The 17,812-nt window shown below is 43.7% G+C and overlaps 2 long non-coding RNA genes and 1 pseudogene across 11 annotated transcripts; 1 reads left to right on the top strand and 2 right to left on the bottom strand.

Annotated features, from left to right (window-relative positions):
• Nucleotides 1-1,182: 1,182 nt before the first annotated feature.
• On the bottom strand, nt 1,183-1,968 carry LOC123040871 (uncharacterized). The gene is made up of 2 exons (XR_006418305.1): nt 1,828-1,968; nt 1,183-1,442 (listed from the first exon to the last, which is right to left on the bottom strand). It is a non-coding gene; the product is annotated as an uncharacterized lncRNA (long non-coding RNA).
• Nucleotides 1,969-2,530: 562 nt separating this feature from the next.
• LOC123039123 (uncharacterized) lies at nt 2,531-7,902 on the bottom strand (annotated as a pseudogene).
• Nucleotides 7,903-8,029: 127 nt separating this feature from the next.
• LOC123043984 (uncharacterized) lies at nt 8,030-13,442 on the top strand. 10 transcript variants are annotated; one of them, XR_006419740.1, is made up of 9 exons: nt 8,030-8,251; nt 9,124-9,167; nt 9,299-9,372; nt 9,789-10,385; nt 10,503-10,565; nt 10,782-10,959; nt 11,056-11,216; nt 12,341-12,462; nt 13,019-13,442. It is a non-coding gene; the product is annotated as an uncharacterized lncRNA (long non-coding RNA). The 10 variants fall into 10 exon arrangements; XR_006419745.1 differs by having other exon boundaries at nt 9,299-10,385; nt 12,346-12,462; XR_006419739.1 differs by having other exon boundaries at nt 8,031-8,251; nt 9,299-10,385; nt 10,797-10,959.
• The last annotated feature ends 4,370 nt before the right edge of the window (nt 13,443-17,812 follow it).

Here is a 17,812-nt window from a genome sequence, read left to right as displayed (position 1 = left end):
GCGAGGAACAAGCGAGGGACGGAAAAAGGATACAGCAGCCACATGCGATCATGGAGGCAGTATATGCTCACATGGCTGAATGGACAAATTCCCACAAGCCCAAGGTACGCTCGAGGGAGCTGAAGGAAGTGCAGAAGTGGGCAGTACCGGCGGAGGGATGGATTAAGATCAACTCAGATGGAGCTGTTTCCAGAGTTGGCGACAAGGCGGGAGGCGGTGCAGTTCTAAGGGACCATAATGGAGCGTTCCTAGCTGGAGTCTGCCATCATTTCTCAAACATTGCGGACATGGAAGCTGCAGAAATTATAGCATGCAAGAGAGTTTTACAAGTTGCTGAGGAGATTGGTGCTCAAAATGTCCATGTGGAGTTGGATAGCCAGCATGTAGTTCAGATGATTAATCAAAGCGGCAGGAACTTCTCGGCAGTGGGTCCTTGGATCCATGACATAAAGCAAATGTTGGAGATGAAGGAAGGAGTTAAAGTGACTTGGGTTCCACGTCCGGCGAATGTCGCTGCGCATAAGTTGGCTAGAGTAGAAGTAGGAGATGAATTATGTAAGGTCTGGTTGGGGTTCCCCCAGACTTCACTTTGGATGTAATCTCGGATGACATTCCGGGCTTTGTGGAGTTTTAATAATTAAATAAAGCGGAGACATTAACCCTAAAAAAAAAAGATTGATCAGCCGGACGGCCACCTCGCCTCCAAGAAACTACCCTGTATCGTGTGGGCGAGGCACAGCACGGAAACGCACACCTCCTGGGTCATGCAGCGGCAGCACGGCCACCTCGCCTCCAAGAAACTACCCTGTATCGTGTGGGCGAGGCACAGCACGGAAACGCACGCCTCCTGGGTCATGCAGCGGCAGCACTGGTCGACCAGAGCGGCATACTCAATGAGCACCCGCACAAAAAAACCACTACCGAGAATGCACTGCGCAGAACAACCAGGGCACGTCAAAACCAGTGCAAGTCAAAACCAGTGGCGAAAACGCGCAAAAAAAAGAGAGAAACCAATGGTGAAGCAAACCACCTTGGGCGGAGGCTGGCACTGCACGACTGCTATCTACTAGTGGTAGCAAGAGAACTACTGTACTACCTACTACCCTTACCGCCACTCCAGAGTCCAGACTACAGTCTGTGCAACAATCAACACAACAGTAAATCAATAATCATGCCATCAGGTTAAGGAGAATAGAACATTCTTGCACCATTATGATTGAAAAGAGTAATACGTAGTTGTGGCTACTGTCAGCCACACCGCAACCATTGTCTCACTCGCATGGGCTTTTAACTTCCTTTACAAAACATGATTCAGAATTATTGCGAAGTTGAGCTTATGTTACTGCTACTTTGCTACGCATCCCACGTTTAGCACATCCTGCGCACTGAATACTTGAATGCAGGTACATGATTGGGGGTAAATTGCAAGATATTGCCGACTCCTGCACAAACAAAGAGACCATGAGACGACTTCTAACCAAGGATTCACACGTACAAATGTATTTGCCTTCAAAATGTCAGGTGAACAAACTAGGATACAAATAGCAAGCAAAACAAAGATGAAACCATCCAATAAACCGTCTTAAATTCAAGAGAGAAAACTGAACCTACAAATATACTTTGTCCCAAGGTGCCCGGGAACAAACTAGGATACAAATAGCAGGCAAAACAAAGATGTTCACAAAGGCTACCTGCCAGCCAAGGGGGGAAACTACCTAGTATCAAATTCACAAAGCAGCATAAAACATATATTTCCTTCCATACATGCTCCATACGATGCACAACTTGAAAAACTTGGAACTAGAGAAACGGAACCCATGGCATTACCTTCGTCATGCCTTCCTTAGCGCTTTCAACAGCGTCAATGCCACTGTACCAAACATCCTTCTGGGCTGATAATTAACTTTTGGCTGCAGAGTTCCGCCCATGAACATAGATGCTTTGCCGGTTGACTTATCCGAGATATTCATCCCATAAGTCTTCTCCTTACGAGCGAAGAACTTCACACTAAGCTCTGATGTTAACACTGATCTTTCAGATTGGAAGAAACTTCTCCTTGCAAATTTGAGCTCCCATCCCCTGGGATCTTTCTTCACTTTAGGCTGGTCAATCAAGATCTTTCTATATGTTAGAAATCCCAAACCCCACTGCAAATGTGATAAAATAATAGTCGGACTATAATAGAAACCTAAGCTCTACTCGTAATATTTCATGGGACCAGATATTATTGGCAAAGATACACCACTTAACAATTTAACATAATCAAGTAACATGCCCATGGTATTAAATCTATAACAGTTGTCACATAATTTAGTCATAAAATCACTAAGACTGTAAAGACCATACATGTTGAAATATAGCAAGTGTCAGTAAGAATTGTCCACAAAATAGTACACTTCAAACCAACATCCTATAAACAAAAAAACGTAAATAGCCCTGGTTTCTTGCATGAGGGCTTGGGAAATATGTAATGAGGTATTTCCATCATTCGAGTATCTTTACCTTTCCATTTCGCAGACAAGGCACTTTCAGACCTGCTTTGATCCTAGCCATCTCCTCTGTTTTCCATCACAGATAGTTAGTGTTTAAACTCACAATTTCTGAAAGACATACTTCAATCAAAACACCCACCTAATTTGCGAGGTAGCTCTTGAGAGGATAGCACATTCCGATAGGGTTGGCTTCAAGAACAAGAAAAAAGATGACTATCATAAGTATGCAAAAGTTATGATCAACTAAGAAATGGAAGGGGTGTGTAGAGAAGTACAGATTTCCAATGTCTATGCCATCTCCAATAGAAAAAAAATCCATGATCCTTCAGAATGAGCGTAACATGTTCAAAGACCTCCGCATGGGCCACTTCCATGACACAGGGAATCTGCGTGATATTTTTTACACATGAGAGAGAGAGAGAGAGAGAGAGAGAGAGGGAGAGAGAGAGAGAGACAGAGAGAGGGAGAGAGAGATTAGGGAAAGTATTGTTTGCAATGGAAACACAAAAAGTTAGGTTGACAGTAGTATCATTATGCATGAAAAATATTCCTCACAATTCTAACAAAATTTCCACTAAAATACAGGCACAAGAATAAAGATCGATGTCTAACGTGTTATGTATTTCGAACGGAGTAATGCAAGTTTAAACAAAGGAGAGCTATTCACATTCCTAAAAACATGTACAGAACACACGTTATGAAAAAATATTTGATTTCGTAGTTAGTAAAACATGAATGTTCATCTCAGTTCCTAGTACTTAGTCATTATATGTTGTAACTTGTAAGCATCACAAACGTAACAGGAACAATGATCTATTCAGGCACCATGCCATCTATAAAATGCTCGATAACAATTAGGTCCTCAGAAATTGGAAAGGTATGAGTAATCACACTTTGTTATACAGAATCAGATTAATTATGTGATATGCACATATTTCGTAGAAATAAGGAAATTATGGTATCATAACTGCAACTAGTTTGTTACCTTTGGATGAGACCTTATGTAAACATCAAGAGCTTCACCAGCTTTGAAAATTACATGAACAAGATTCAATGTAACATCAAGAAGCTCCTTTTTCACCTCTAGTGGCTCCATTTCCAGTCTGTTTTGGCGCATCTTTATAGCAGTAATGTTGTCCACGACAAAGTTAGTGATAGTACCAAACCCATCTTTCTTACTACTCCCACATCCATTGCAGGAAGATAGCCCGCGGATCTGCTTTTGAGCTGCTAGGAGCAAAACAGCCGTATGGACGATCTTCCCATCTACTATGTACTTGCAGAGCTCATCTAACAGATCATCTGTGTGTTTGGCTAGCAGCCTAGTTGTATCGAAGAAGATTTTCTGCAACACAATGAAAATGGAAGAAAAACTCAGTTCAATTTTTAAACAAAATAAAATTTTCAGAACTCATCTTAAATTGTTGTTGTTAAATTAAAATTTAAAATGGCATAGCACATGGACATACATATACAGACAGTGTAACACCGAGAACTATTTTTGGAAAGTGCAGTTATAAGAACATAATGTCCTTGGGACTTCGGTATTGCTATATCAGTGGTTTGAGATATATGACAACTTCTTTTATGCGGCAAAACAAGTAATTTGTGCAAGGACAGATGCGAAACAAACCATTTCGGGTAGGCACAGGATGTGGATGAGCTTGAGGATATAGTTGATGTCTGCCTGGCTGCAGTCCACACGCTGTTGACTAGGATTTAGACTGTCCTCAAGGTACTTATGCATGGAAGTGTTCTCAACCGCAACATGGAGTGGGAGTAGGCCAGCAGGGACTAGATCACCAGATGTGCAACATTGGCAGACGCACCATGGCGCAAGAGCAACTCAATCATATCAACAGAGAACATATCAGCAGCTCGGTGGAGGGAAAAGTACCCATATCGTGTCATGCAGTTGGGATTGGCTCGGAAACCATGAAGCTCAGGATCATCACCAACCAAGACAACTTTGGCACATCGCACTGCATTATACATGATTATCCGGTTTAAAGTTTCTGGCGTGATGATGAAACCCCAAGACATGGCCCTTCCATTCTCATTGAAGAAGCGAAGGAAAGATCTGACATTATCCTTTTCCAAGATTGGCACCAAGGCGGGTAATATATCGAAGAGCACATCATTTACGAACTACATTGATCCATTCACAAATAAGGATAAAAGGAAATCAATTAACAGCAATGTTCGAATAGACAATTTAAATACTCAGAAGTTCTGGAGGTCAACTGCAAAAAACCTGTGGAGTACGATCTGGTATGATTATATTGGTTGCTCTGGAGTTAGCAAGTATAGCCTCTGTTTTGTCCATCCACTGTGAGGGAGTATGCCACCGTCAAGAGCTGTGAGATTACAGGAAGAAACAATTTTTAAAAAAACATTGTGAAGTTAGTTAGTTGCTGCACCTCCTTGACTGATGCGATATGAGCGGCCATGTCAGCATCGCATGGAATAGGATCACGTGGAGGGTAGGCAGGATTCCAAGGATCGTATTGCCCATTCCTGGATATACCATGTAGACCTTTACGGTCGTCTTCAGAACAAGCCGTTGCTGTTGCCTCCTTTTTGCGCATTGCCTTCATTGGTGCAGACCAGGCCTGTAATGTCAGCTCCCCTGTTCGTTCCAAGACAATACCATATCTTATTAGCTTCTGCATTTTGTAGAGAATTTGTGCTAGGAAATACAAAGCTAGAATGCCAGACTTTACAAAGAAACCTAGTACTACGCATAAACATGGGATAATAATAAGTAGTACTAAAAGATGGTACTGGTATACTTTTATGTGTTGCTCTCACTGTTCCAAAAGAAGATACACAAAATAATATTCGAACAATGCAACAACCACCAGTTGCTTTAACTTGTAACAATATCATGAGCATATCATCACTACGAGGGTGCTTGTTTCCAGGGACTTATTGGTTTAGGGACTTAAAAAAGTCCCTATAAGTCCCATCTAAACCAAACAGGAGGGACTTATAGAGACTTAAAGTGGGCATTTGGGACTTATGAAATAAGACTCTCATGGAGGGACTTATAGGGACTTATAGTTGTAATATGGTCTTATAGGGACTTATAAGTCCCAGGAACCAAACAGGTAGGGACTTTTTAGGGACTTGAGATTTATAAGTTGGGACTAAAAAAAGTTCTAGGACTTATGAACCAAACAGGGCCTACATACGCATAGCATCACTACATAACTTGACTGAACATGAGCATATCATCACTACATAACTTGACTGAACATGAGCATATCATCACTACATAACTTGACTGAACATGAGCATATCATCACTACATAACTTGACTGAAGCATAACATAGACATAGAAAACGGGAGATGAACAACCAAAATTATACTTAAGTGAGGCATACACTAATCATTTACATCAGACATCAGTTCTCTATTCATCAATGATCAGTACCTCAATGCCACTGAAGCAGAACAAAAGAATTGAAATTGCGATAATACAACGGGCTTTCAACTGAAGGCCAATAGTCAAAATTTGAAATATAGTAGTAATTGGTCTACATTATTTCTTTGTGGTGGTTACCATGTATTTTTCGCAAATATAGAAGGAATAGAAGTCAAAAAACAAAATATAATAGTAATAGACATAAAAATCATTTCTTTATGTCAGTTAATATGATATTTCGAATTTCCACTACTGTACACCTTTTACCGGTAGGTTTTATATGAAAAACCACGGTATTTCATCTATTTCGGACAAGCCCGTGGTATTCCAATTATTTTGACAATCATGTAAGCTGTAAACCTTTTGCTTGAATAAACAGGACAAATACAACTTTGAGGTCAACAGAATGCTAACTTCATGCAACACGGCATGTGGAGTAACATCCAGTACGTGCAACAATAGAACAAGCAGCGATCATGAATACACAATTATTCAACAGTTCAGATATACTCGTACTATGCTAGCACGGAGTACTCTTGCTAGTCAACAGCAGCCAAATCTACAATTGGATGAATGGATCCACCACAGATTGGAGGCACCAAGGTCGATTTCGCCGGAGGCCGACCACAGATCTGGCCAGGAGGGGGAAAGAAATCGGTGGCCAGGGCTAACAAAACCTAACCCTATAAACGATGAGGAGAGATGAAGAAGACGACGGGGCGAGAAAATCGCGTGCCGAGTGGAGTTAAGAAGAAGAGGACGGGGCGAGAGAATCGCGGGCGGCGAGGTGGAGAAAATTAAACTTTTGGTCCTTCAAGTCTACGGCGCACAACAATTTAGTCCCATGGCGAGATGGTATTCAGTGACAAGATCCGTTTCGGCTCCCTCTGCTTCGTCGCTGACGATTCCGCGTGGCTCCAAAAAGCCCCGCTGGACGCGGAGGCACTGTCTATCCATTGTGTGATGCACTTCCACGCAAGTTTCATCGGAGTCCTATTTCGGCAACCGTCGGTCCCGTACCAAACGACTCCCCATATCCCTTCTGGTCGTCGCCACAAGCGCTCTGCCCGATCGCGGCTCCGGCGGTGGATCCAGCACATTGTGGCACTTCAGACGATCCTTATACATGAGAATACGTAACACTCTACGGCTCTACGGTCCCCTCGACGGTCGAGCGCCCTGATGCCGCTGCGTGGCGCTACGCTTTTGCGGTAAACCCCCTCGCTTGTTATGAAAACAACCCGCGCTCCCTGGTCCACGCGCCCTGCCCCGTCATTGCGGGTTGATGGGGTCATCCACTACGGGTAGGGTCAAGGAGTAGACAAGTTGGACTAACCTAGGGCCCCACATCAACAGTCATTAAGGCCCCTGGGCCACAAATATATTCGGACGCGCTCCAAAACATATTCCACTCGGACGCTGTCAAGCCGCTCGCCCACATCGCAGTCACTCGGCTACCCCACCCGCACTCGGTTAGGGGAGATGAAGATACCACGCGGGATCCGAAGCGTCCGAATTGCACAATGCCTAATCTACTATCTACTACCACTATAAAAGAAAGAGAGGGGCAGATTCAAACAATCAGGCGCGTCCATAAACAAAATCCGATGGTCTGTAATCGTTCTGTGTTTAATCCAACAAGCCACGCAATTAAGCCACCCGCGCCCCGTTCAAAAACAAAAATCGTTCGCACGACCTCTCGCCTCGCCCGCACGACCTCTCGCCCCCTCCTCCTCCTCCCGCGCAGTTCGTTGTCGCACCGTCGCGTCGTTCGCTGCGTGAGCCACCCGCCGCAGGTCGCTGCCCGTCGTGCCCCGCGGGAGCCATTCGCCGCAGCGCCGTCGCGCTGTTCGCCGCGTAAGCCGCCCGCCGCGGGTCGCCACCCGTCGCGCGCCGCGGGAGCCGCCCGCCGCAGGTCGCCGCCCCGCCGGCGCGCCGTTCACCGCCCGTCGCGCCCCGCGGGAGCCGCCACAGGTCGTCATCGCGCTGTTCGCCGCCCGCCGCCCATACAAGATCCAGGCATCCAACCCTTTCTCCACGAACCCACTCCAGATTGCTCCATTCATTCCGTCAGATTGCTCCACTGATTGTGCCTTCCTTCTGCTTCAGCCGTCACCAGGTGTGTGTTAAGGGAGGACCGGACACGCGTGTGCCAGGGAGGAGGATGCCACCACGCTCTTCGAAGATGTGCGGAGTTGTCGTGCCTCAACGGTCACCGTAGCTGCCTTCGAGGAGGATTTGTGCCTGCATCTTAATGTTCGCCAAGCCCATTACATCGCTGGTGCGGGACACACAACAAAACAAATCTGAACCTCAGCGACATATTTACTGGTAAAGTCCTCTCCCTCTTATATCTCGGTAGGATGCATTCTTTAACGATTTATTTGCTGGGGTTTGTTAAGAAATTCCAAAGATTTCAGAATCTGTTTGGTTGTGTGGTTCACAGTCCCTGGGTGAACAAACTTGTGAGTTTGGTTGTTGGTAGCTTAATTATTTGGTCTTCTATCTAATAGACAGATGTCGAGTATAAAATTTGAATCCAACTCTAATTGAGAAGACTTGATTTTTTTTAATCCTGTTGATGGATGGCCTACTATTTCAACCTTTGAAATATTGCTGAATTTGTAACCTGTCAGATCAGTGTAGTTACAACCTATGAAATCTTCTTGAACGTTTGAACCTATGGGATTGGGGTAGCCAATTTTGTATCGTTGATACGATGGCTACATAAACAATTCAGCAAGTTACATCTGCTTCATCGGGTTGATGCTTCATGCTCAGCAAGTTTCCTTTCCCTTGAGTCGTTTTGCCTCGGTCGGTTTGTTCTTGTGCAGACAGATGTGTAGACCACATCTTGTAGATGGCTGATGTGGATTATGCTCCACCCCTCCATGACTTCACTCGAGTTAATTCCGCGCGATGCGACTGACACAAAACTATCCTCGGTATCCACAAAGATCACCCTGGGTGATGGCCTTCCTAATATTTATTTATTTTCATTTTTCTTATGCTTATGGCTATAAGTTAACTCCAAATATGAGGTCTGTTCCTCAAGAGATTCATTTGTTGTATCAGAACGATTGCAATAATCCCCATGGTTAAGTAATGAATTCTCTTTTTTTGCAAAAAAAACTCCAAATAAGTTTTTTTTTAAAATATGGCACAAAATTCTGATTACATCATGGTGATATTTTTTCTTGTAGGGAGAGAAGGAGGATAAAAAGTGCAGGTCCTCTTCACAGGATAGGTACAGACTTGACTAAGCGATTACTGTTGCTGCGGTTCATCTACATTCATTTTGGACATTGATTCTTGATTTACCCTTATTATTACCATATGCTAACTTAACCATCTCCATCTCTCATGTTAATTCTGAAGACCTTTTATGTGTCATGTCGACAAGGGTGTCTTTGATAAGATATCCAAGCAGGCTGCATGTGAGGTGAATCAAGGTAACTACATGATGTAGTGAAGTATAAACTCCTCTCCCTGTGAATTTTATGCCAGCTGGGCTTCATTTTAATGCTTGAGTCCTAATATTTCATTTCTCCAAGCTTTTGAGTTCTAATACTGTTCTGTATTCTGAGGTCTTGAACATTTGCCTGCACAACAATGATCTATAATAATTCCCTTCTAAGCCTAGAGATAGTTGTACACATCATTTATTCAATCCTAAATTACTCTATGCTCTGAATTACTCCCGTGGTGCATTTTATGTCCCCCTTACATCTATATCTATGTCTTCTTACTCATATACATGCTTTCCCATGTAATCATCCTTAACAAATGTCATGTTCAATCTGTAACTACTTATCAGGGTATTTTCTGATTTTTTTATGTTGCCGCTTACTGATCTTACGACTTGGAGAGGAGAAGCCAAGTAGCAGCAATCATGCAGATGTGTCATGCAAACAAACTGAGACTCCAGAAAGTCACTGATTGTACAAAACCAGAAAAACAAATTGCAGCGCAAGCATGCAAAGAGACAATTGCGCAAATCAAACACATATTCAAGTAATAAGTCAGTGAGAGGCTTTATATTAGGCGGTGTACTGCAAAAAGGTGCCTCCCTCCATCATCATTCCATTCTTCTCATGTTCCCTATCTGTCAGCTGCACCTACAATCGGTGCCCCACTCTAGCTCGACAATTGACAATGGCTACGTACATCTGTTGTGGTCGGCAGCGAGGCAAGCCCTCCTTTTAAACCATGTATGTTGATTTCAAATAGTAGAACTAATTCATACTTTGAAGTAATCAGGCTTCCATGGACGTTCATTTCCATTAAACAGTATTTTGCGAACTTCTTGTTCTCTGCAAATTTTGGATGCCACCGGTCAGTGTGACGCCCAAACCTTTGAGTGGCGTGTATGGACTTTGGATTGTTTACACTTTACAGCCTGGTGGCAAGTCTTTTTCTAATTGAGACAATTATTTAGGTGCTAAATCAAACAACATGTCTATAGGTTCGTTGAAATTCCCTAGACGAGATACTTTCTGAATTCTGACTCTGAGTAGCCGACTCATACTTATTTTTGCGCCTTTAGTTGATTTGCTTTAGTGTGTTTGGTCTTTCTATTCAGGATCCCAGTCTGGAAAACTAGATGGTGTACGGATTCAGAGATGAACATGACGAACGATAGAAGGTCGATTTGGATTATTCTTGGTCCATAACTATCAATTATTCCACTGCCACACAACTGGCATTCCACTTATCCTTCCTTCCAATTTTTATTTGCAAATTTGTGATGTTTATGGTACCGTTTCAGTGGTTGATTGAAGTAGTGAGGATATTCTGACTGATGAATTAACAAAAAATGTATTTATGCTGAAATCAATTTTTTATATTAAAATCCTTGCAGTGTTTGTGCTGGCAGGGAGAGAAGGAGAAGTAAGGTGTTGTGGGCAGGGACTGGCTGTGGGTACAAGTAAGAAGGCCAGATATGAGATGGGGGAAAGGATGCATGCAGGAGAAGAGAACAGACTGCACCGAAAGGCAGTTTGAGATGTAGCAGTGGACGCCTCTTCCATGATATTCAGGTTGGTGTAAGACTGCTCGCCTTAGATGCAATTGACTGGACATTCGGAGCTAGCTCTAGACAGGATAATTTAGATTGATGAACTATTTTGTGGTAGCACTCTGCGTGTTCAGTGATGCCGCACACGTCCTCTCATCCCGTCACCAACGGCCTGGATGTGGCAGCTGCCGTCAACATCCCAACCGTCACCAGCACCACATGTTGAATGACATTGGCATCATGTCACCGGGGCAGCAGCTCAACACCAGCATTATTCTGGTAATGCAAGTCCCGTTCCATCTCCTCTGTTTGCAGTCATTGTTCCAATATTACTGGAGATAAAATCCATTCTAGCTATCCTTGTTGAAGATCATTTGGTGGATCTAGACCAAAAATTTATTTGATGTTGTTTTCTGTAATTATGATCAGCTCAGTCGTAAGATATAGAGAGATCAATCACATCCGATCTTCGATTTAATGTAAATTAGATGCTTTCCTGAACCGCAGGTTGCCTGTTTCATGAACAGTACTGCCATTTTAAAAATCTAGGGCCTAGACTTGATGACAACATTATTATTTATACCGTTGTACTGGGCCATTTGTTAGTAGCAGACAATTATATGCCAATCTTTATAAAGTTGAGAGACTAAATTCCAGTGACAAAAAGCCTTGTCATACTGGCAGTTATTTTCCAATGAATGTCTGCATATCATCCACTTGACTTGATGTCTGCCTATAATAAAGTTGGCATGGACCTTCTGTTCAAAATAAAGCATGCTTGGTTTTTGGAGTTGCATCCATCAGCTAACCTTAGAGGAATTCATATATCCACCACGCCGGTGCTTCTTTTGCACAATCTTATACATTAGGACTTTATACTCCTTCACAAAAAACACCCTGGCAAAATATCCGTACGCTACTTTGCCTCATATCATAAGTGTAGTTTTGGTCACGTATGTTGGAAATATATGCTTGTTCTGCGGTGATGAATCACAGAATCAGAATGGAAAATCTGAATGGAAGTTATTATTTGTTCATGTGTTGATATAGTGATTCTGTTTGAACTTGAAGGATAAATATGGTGGAGCCTTTTTTTAGTAAAGTTTGTTTTCCCTTGGAATTATTGTTGTAAATACTATATTTGTGGGTGTGCAGTTTGTGATTGTCTATTCATGATATTTAGATAGATCGGATTCGTTCCTTTATAGCATACATGGACTTGAATTATTTTGTCATTGATGAATATGCATAATGTACTTTAATTTGTTGAGATTTCAAATGAGGTTGTAGGAATCAAAATGGAACTCTCATGTGGCTGACATCGGTTTTATATTATATTTTTAGATGAAATTTCTATATTTACTGATCTCAAGATATATTTGATTTCATTTTTGTCTCTTGAGACAAGGAGCGAGAAACTGTTGATTTTGCGAAGAACAATTGTCACTGTATTGCTTTCAAGGCGGATGTTCCATAGACAAACAAGTATGCAATCAACACTGCATGATTTCAACTGGTTTCCAATGTACGTAGCATCTCTATCTGGTTATTTTGCTTTTTGGTTTGTGCACTCATGGAACGTGAAAGAATTGAACCAAACAATTTGCAGGGTGAATATTTAATATTTCATTTTTTATTCTACCTCATGAAAACTCTCTAGATAATTACTTGTGGTTCTCATAAAGTATAGTTGTGAGATAAGAATTTTGGTGCATCTAATCAACTACACTGAGAATGAAGCCGCATACAACATGCACCCCTTATGTTGTACAAGAACTGGTTAGTGTATTAAGACATACTAAGGTAATCAGGTGTCTTCACTCCATGCATATGATACTAAATTGTAGTGTTGCTTGAAAATCATTTAAATTATAGGTTGATTGTCATATTTTTAGTGTAATCATAATATCTTTAGAATTTGCATTTCTGGTTGTAACATCAGTCGAGGCGTGCATTGCTTGTGCACGCTTACTATATTCCTTGTGTATGAAGCTGCAATTGAAATATATACGCTATAGCATGTATGTGAGCTTACATTATTTGTTTTATAATTGCTGATTATGATTAGAAATAACATGTAGCATGGAAAGAAGGAACGACATGAGCTAAAAGATGCAGAAAAAGAGGATTAGGCTCGCAGATTGTTGTCAAGGAGAACATTGAGCTATGAGGGTGTTTTTTTGGGCAACACCGGCGATGGTCTCAGCAGCTAAATGATGGTGAACTGTAGCTGTTGTAATATTGTGAGAAATATATTATGATTAATTTTAACTTACCTATCCATTTTTTTCATTGCGATGATCTGATAGGCCCCATATAGGTGTTTGGATGATAATAGGTGTTTTTCTGGGTTCGGAAGGGTGTTCATTAAAATTATTGATTGGTGAATTCCGGTGGCGGATTTAATTTCAATATGCTTTAGAAAAGTCTGTTAAGTACATATTACATCAAGATTTAAATTCATAGAGTATGTGAAATGTACGGTAAACCATTGCTCATGTAAGATATCGCTATATGTAAAATAAAAATGTAAGTTTCATATATTTAAATATTATTTTTTAATGAATTTCTACCAAAACGTGCATTGCACGTGCAAGCTTACTAGTGTTACTAGTAATTAGATCTTCAGTTACTCGTAGTAACGCCTGTGATCAACATCATCATCAATTCCTTCACAAAAAGGGCTAGCTCGAGGGGTGGCGCACTCCATATAAGCCACCCCGTAGCACCTGTTGAGGGGTTCGCAATCTTTTGTAGTCATCCGAACATAAAGAAAACAGCTCCAACAGCCCGAGATGTAGGGCCTTTACCTCTTCTGAGAGGGGTCTAAACTTGTAAAATCTCTTGTGTCACGCTTGCGTTGTAGCTAGACCACGCTCCTTCTTCCTACCCCTCTCTTACTGTCAAATTTGTTCCCAGGACAGTTGGCGCCCCCGTGGGGCTGTGCGTCTAGCAATTTCAGGCGTAGGTGGAATTTTATTCATCCATCATAGTTTTCGGCTGCGAGATGGTATTCAGCGACAAGATTCATTTCGTCTCCCTCTGCTTCGTCGCTGACGATTCGGCATGGCACCAAGAAGCCCCGCTGGACGCGAAGGCACTTCCCATCCATTGTGTGGTGCACTTCCACGCAAGTTCCATCGGAGTCCTACTTCGGCAACCGCCGGTCCCATACCAAACGACTCCCCATATCCCCTCTAGTCGTTGGCACAAGTGCTCTACCCGATCGCGGCTCCAGCGGTGGATCAAGCACGTTGTGGCACTTCAAGTTGTAGCCGAGCAGGTAGTGGCACTCGAACCTGACGAACCCATCCACGATCTATTCGCTTCTCTCCGTGAGGGGTCGGAAGACGAAGCCGACTGCGAGGGTGTTGAATCCACTACAAAGGTATTGATGGCCGGTTCAGAGCACGACCGAGATAGTTCTGGTGGTGCAGCACGCGGGCACGTCGGTGATGACCTGGGAAACGACCATCGGGATGAAGATTCACTACCCCTGCCTCTCACTCGGGAGCAGAGGGAGGAGCTGAATCAAAGGGTCGAGCAAGCTCTGCACACGCCTATCACAAGGATGACTCCCGAGGCTCAGGCCTTGGAGTCGAAGCGCTTGGCTACTTTAGCAAAGCGCATATGTCTCAAACAGTTGCAGAAGACACTTGAAGACAGGCTCCGTTAACAGCCTAGTTTAGTTGAAAGCGAAGATAGTTGTTCTCGAACAACGAGAGCCACAACTACAGAGTGCTCCGCACTCCGTTGCAAAACTTGGTAGCTGTAACACGAATTGTCGATTCCATCCAACCTTCTGGCTCGACAGTAGGCGAGGGGATTAGGCGGATCCAAGCACTTTTGTGTTGGAAATATGCCCTAGAGGCAATAATAAAAGGATTATTATTATATTTCCTTGTTCATGATAATTGTCTTTTATTCATGCTATAACTGTATTATCCGGAAATCGTAATACACGTGTGAATACATAGACCATAACATGTCCCTAGTAAGCCTCTAGTTGACTAGCTCGTTGGTCAACAGATAGTCATGGTTTCCTGACTATGGACATTAGATGTCATTGACAACGGAATCACATCATTAGGAGAATGATGTGATGGACAAGACCCAATCCTAAGCATAGCACAAGATCGTGTAGTTCGTTTTGCTAGAGCTTTTCCAATGTCAAGTATCTCTTCCTTAGACCATGAGATCGTGTAACTCCCGGATACCGTAGGAGTGCTTTGGGTGTACCAAACGTCACAACGTAACTGGGTGACTATAAAGGTGCACTACAGGTATCTCCGAAAGTGTCTGTTGGGTTGACACGGATCGAGACTGGGATTTGTCACTCCGTATGACGGAGAGGTATCACTGGGCCCACTCGGTAGTGCATCATCATAATGAGCTCAAAGTGACCAAGTGTTTGGTCACGGGATCATGCATTACGGTACGAGTAAAGTGACTTGCCGGTAACGAGACTGGCGAGGTATTGGGATACCGACGATCGAGTCTCGGGCAAGTAAAATACCGTCTGACAAAGGGAATTGCATACGGGGTTGATTGAATCCTCGACATCGTGGTTCATCCGATGACATCATCGAGGAGCATGTGGGAGCCAACATGGGTATCTAGATCCCGCTGTTGGTTATTGAACGGAGAGCTGTCTCGGTCATGTCTGCATGTCTCCCGAGCCCGTAGGGTCTACACACTTAAGGTTCGGCGACGCTAGGGTTATTAGGAAGACTTGTATGTGATTACCGAAAGTTGTTCGGAGTCCCGGATGGGATCCCGGACGTCACGAGGAGTTCCGGAATGGTCCGGAGGTAAAGATTTATATATGGGAAGTTGTCATACGGACACCGGAAGGTTTCGGGGGCATATCGGTATTGTACCGGGGCCACCGGAAGGGTTCCGGGGGTCCACCGGGAGGGGCCACCCCTCCCGCGGGGGGGGGGGGGGCACATGGGCCGCGTGGGGCAGGAGCCAGCCCCTGGAGGGCTGGGCGCGCCCCCCCTTGGGCCCATGCGCCTAGGGTTTGGGTGGGGGACCCTAGAGGGGGCGTCCCCTTGCTTGGGGGGCAAGTCCCCCCTCCCTGGCCGCCGCCCCCCTCTAGATCCCATCTAGAGGGGACGGCCCCCGTTGCCCCTTCCCCTATAAATAGAGGGGTGAGGGGAGGGCTGAACACCCAAGCCAAGGCGCAGCCCCTCCCCTCCCCAACACCTCTCCTCCTCCGTTGTGTGCTTGGCGAAGCCCTGTCGGAGTACTGCCTCTCCACCATCATCACGCCGTCGTGCTGCTGCTGGAGCCTTCTTCCTCAACCTCTCCTTCCCCCTTGCTGGATCAAGAAGGAGGAGATGTCGCCCGTACCGTACGTGTGTTGAACGCGGAGGTGCTGTCCGTTCAGCACTTGGTCATCGGTGATCTGAATCACGGCGAGTACGACTCCATCATCACCGTTCCCTCGAACGCTTCCGTACGCGATCTACAAGTGGTATGTAGATGCAAACTCACTCCCTTGACTCGTTGCTTAGATGAACTCATAGATGGATCTTGGTGAAACCGTAGGAAAAATTTTAATTTTCTGCAACGTTCCCCAACAGTGGCATCATGAGCTAGGTCTATGCGTAGTTCTCTATTGCACGAGTAGAACACAATTTTTTTGTGGGCGTAGATCTTGTCAACTTGCTTGCCGCTACTAGTCTTATCTTGCTTCAGCGGTATTGTGGGATGAAGCGGCCCAGACCAACCTTACACGTACGCTTACGTGAGACCGGTTCCACCGACTGACATACACTAGTTGCATAAGGTGGCTGGCGGGTGTCTGTCTCTCCCACTTTAGTTGAAGCAGATTCGATGAAAAGGGTCCTTATGAAGGGTAAATAGAAGTTGACAAAATCACGTTGTGGTTATTCGTAGGTAAGAAAACGTTCTTGCTAGAACCCAATTGCAGCCACGTAAAAGATGCAACAACAATTAGAGGACGTCTAACTTGTTTTTGCAGCAATTGTCATGTGATGTGATATGGCCAGAAGTTGTGATGAATGATGAATGATATATTGTGATGTATGAGATCATGTTCTTGTAATAGGAATCACGACTTGCATGTCGATTAGTATGACAACCGGCAGGAGCCATAGGAGTTGTCTTTATTTTTTGTATGACCTGCGTGTCATTGAAGAACGCCATGTAAATTACTTTACTTTATTGCTAAACGCGTTAGCCATAGAAGTAGAAGTAGTCGTTGGCATGACAACTTCATGAAGACACAATGATGGAGATCATGGTGTCATGCCGGTGACGAAGATGATCATGGAGCCCCGAAGATGGAGATCGAAGGAGCTATATGATATTGGCCATATCATGTCACTACTATATAATTGCATGTGATGTTTATTATGTTTTATGCATCTTATTTACTTAGAACGACGGTAGTAAATAAGATGATCCCTTATAATAATTTCAAGAAAGTGTTCCCCCTAACTGTGCACCGTTGCTAAAGTTCGTCGTTTCGAAGCACCATGTGATGATCGGGTGTGATAGATCCTTACGTTCACATACAACGGGTGTAAGACAGATTTACACATGCAGAACACTTAGGGTTAACTTGACGAGCCTAGCATGTATAGACATGGCCTCGGAACACAAGAGACCGAAAGGTCGAACATGAGTTGTATAGAAGATACGATCAACATGGAGATGTTCACCGATGATGACTAGTCCGTCTCACGTGATGATCGGACACGGCCTAGTCGACTCGGATCGTGTAACACTTAGATGACTAGAGGGATGTCTAATATGAGTGGGAGTTCATTAAATAATTTGATTAGATGAACTTAATTATCATGAACTTAGTCTAAAACTTGTTGCAAAATATGTCTTGTAGATCA

This window comes from Triticum aestivum, chromosome 2B (assembly GCF_018294505.1).
Source record: "Triticum aestivum cultivar Chinese Spring chromosome 2B, IWGSC CS RefSeq v2.1, whole genome shotgun sequence".
Taxonomy (NCBI): Eukaryota; Viridiplantae; Streptophyta; class Magnoliopsida; order Poales; family Poaceae; genus Triticum; species Triticum aestivum.
The sequence above is the reverse complement of the archived record's forward strand: the minus strand, read 5'-3'. Positions and strand labels throughout refer to the sequence as shown.